A 3,022-nucleotide genomic window follows, 5' to 3' on the forward strand; every position below is an offset into this window, starting at 1 on the left:
TGCTAGAAAGTCTTACTTAGACGATCTAGAGGTTCTTGAAGAGGAGGAGGTTTCTTGTTCATCAACTCCACCACCACCATCTACTACCAAAAAGATGGTGAAACTTTCCGATCACTCAAAGCCCACCGCGGCCATGCTTCCGGCCGGAATCACAACCACTCAAATCACCGCGCCGGACTTCGAGATCAAACCGGCTTTCATTAGCCTTGTGGAGAGGAAGCAATTTGGGGGAAGTCCTTTGGAGGATCCCAATTTGCATGTGCAAAACTTTTGTGACTATTGCTCCATGATCCGTCAAACGGGCGTCACCTAAGCCCAAATAAGGGAAATACTTTTCCCTTTCTCTTTGAAGGACAAGGCCAAGCTTTGGATCAATAGCCTTGACCGCACCGCCATGGGAATCACCAATTGGGAGACTTTGGCTCTTGCTTTCTATCAAAAGTTTTTTCCACCGGAGAAAACTCAAACTTTGAGGAGCCAAATCACCGGATTCCGTCAACAAGCTCTTGAGAGCTTATATGAGGCTTGGGAAAGGTACAAAGAGCTTCAAAGGCAATGCCCACATCATGGGCTAGATGATTGGTTTCTAGCAATAACATTCTACAATGGATGTTGTGCCGAGTCCCGAAGGATTCTTGATTCCGCCAACAATGGGCGGTTTGATCAAATTGACACCGACCTTGCTCATGCCACGATCGAATCTATGGCGGTCCATGATGCCCAATATGTCAATTCCCGAGTTGTGCCATCTAAAGGTAAAAAAGAATCCTCTAACAACTCTGTTTTGCTAGCTCAAATTGCTTTGCTCCAACAACAATTGGCGGAAAGGGATGCTAGAGATTCCATTCAACAAGTCAATGCCATGTCTTTAACAAGCCAAATCGTTGTGTGTGAAGGTTGCGGAGGTGCGGGTCACTATGCCGCTCATTGCCAAGCCCCCATTGAAGAGGTAAATGCCTTTTTAGCTTTAAGACAAAATGCACAAAATGCTTATCCACCGGGTGCATTCTCAAACACATATAACCTGAATTCAAGATTTCACCCGAATATGTCTTATAGAAGCAACAATGTGCTAAATCCTCAAGCACAACCCCCACCACAACAAAATGCCTATGTCCCTCAACAACAAAAATATATCCCTCCACCGGGGTACCAAAATCAACAAAGGCCCCCACAAAACAATTTCCAACAAACTCAACATCCACCATAAAATGCCCAACAAAATAACCAAGAGGGAGATAAGCTTGAGGGCTTGATAATCCGTATGAAAAAAGGAATTGTTTGCTCAAATCCAAAAGAATGAGCAAGCTCAAAATGCCGCAATAAAAATGTTGGAGCAACAAATGGCTCAATTGGCTTCATCTAGCTTTTCAAGGAAATCGGGTCAACTACCCCCTCAAGTTGAGCAACCACATGCTACCCTTAATTCTATCTCCTTAAGAAGTGGTACGAAATATGATGGGCCATCCATGCCCAAAGATGATGAGGAGGTACTTGTTGAGTTGGAGGTCTCTCCAAATGATAAGAAAATTGAAGAAATTCCAAAGAAAGTGGATGACCCACTTGTTATTGTTGAGAAAGTCAAGGAAGTGGAGGATGCTCCTCCAAAGAAAGATGTTGAAGTAAAGATTCCGGAAAAAGTCAAGGTGCCATTTTCTCATAGATTGGCAAAGCATCAAAAGAACTCCCAATTAGGTAAATTCATGGAAGTTGTGAAGAATCTACAAGTAACCGTTCCTTTTACCGAATTAATCACTCAAATTCCATCTTACACTAAGTTCATGAAAGACATTTTAACTAAGAAGAGGACTTTTGATGAGGTTGAAACAATAGCTCTCACCGCCGAGGTGAGTGCTCTTTTGCAAAACAAGTCTCCTCCTAAGTTAAAAGATCCCGGTAGCTTTTCTATTCCATGCACAATTGGCACCTACCAAATTGATAAAGCTTTATGCGATTTAGGTGCTAGTGTGAGTGTAATACCGTACTCTATTTGTGCTAAGCTTAATATGGGAGTCTTAAAATGCACTAGTGTCACATTGCAAATGGCGGACCGTTCTATAAAACGCCCTTTGGGAGTTTTGGAGGATGTTCCCGTTAAGGTTGGTAAGTTTTTCATTACGGTTGATTTTATTATTCTTGACATGGCCGAAGATGCCCAAATCCCAATCATCTTGGGGAGACCATTTTTACACACCGCGGGTGCGTTGATTGATGTCAAGAACGGTAAAATTACATTGGAAGTGGGTGACGATAAGGTCACGTATAATTTGAATAGTGCCATGAAGAGTCCTAGATAGAAGAGTCTTGTTATTCTATTGACATTTTGGATATTGTTGACATTGTTATAGAAGACTCTACACCTCGATCTTTGTCTAAAGATCCCTTGGAGGCACTCTTGCTTTTAGAATCATTTGCAGGTGATGATGAGATAGGAAATGAGGAGATTGATGCTTTGGAGAAAGAATTGGATGGAGAGGAGCTATCATTGGAGGAGAGCTCACACTTTATAGGCTTGGTTGCTACACCTCAAGATGTTGAGGTACAAAAACCCGAGCTTAAGCCCCTTCCTTCCAATTTGAGGTATGCTTTTCTAGACGATGAGGGGATGTGTCCGGTAATCGTTAGTGCTAAATTAGATGAGAGTCAATTGGCTAAATTGCTTCATGTCTTAAGGTCTCACAAGAAAGCCATTGGTTATATACTCGACGATTTAAAAGGCATAAGTCCCGAATTTTGCATGCACCGAATAAATCTTGAGGAAGATCATAACCCATGTGTCCCAGGTCAAAGACGACTAAATCCTAACATGCAAGAAGTGGTCAAAAAGGAAGTGCTTAAATTGTTAGATGCTGGAATTATCTATGCGATTTCCGATTCTAAATGGGCGAGTCCGGTCCAAGTGGTTCCTAAGAAAGGAGGAACCACCGCAGTCAAAAATGATAAAAATGAGTTAATTCCAACTAGAACTGTGACGGGTTGGAGAATGTGCATTGACTATAGGAGGCTAAATCTAGCCACCAAG

At 42.3% G+C, this 3,022-nt stretch overlaps 1 non-coding gene across 1 annotated transcript; it reads right to left on the reverse strand.

The window, feature by feature from the left end:
- Positions 1-466: 466 nt before the first annotated feature.
- Positions 467-573, reverse strand: LOC141619640 (small nucleolar RNA R71). Its single transcript, XR_012531770.1, has one exon. It is a non-coding gene; the product is annotated as a small nucleolar RNA R71 (small nucleolar RNA).
- Between the last annotated feature and the right edge of the window lie 2,449 nt (positions 574-3,022).

The sequence above is a fragment of the Silene latifolia genome, chromosome 1 (genome assembly GCF_048544455.1).
Source record: "Silene latifolia isolate original U9 population chromosome 1, ASM4854445v1, whole genome shotgun sequence".
Lineage (NCBI taxonomy): Eukaryota > Viridiplantae > Streptophyta > Magnoliopsida > Caryophyllales > Caryophyllaceae > Silene > Silene latifolia.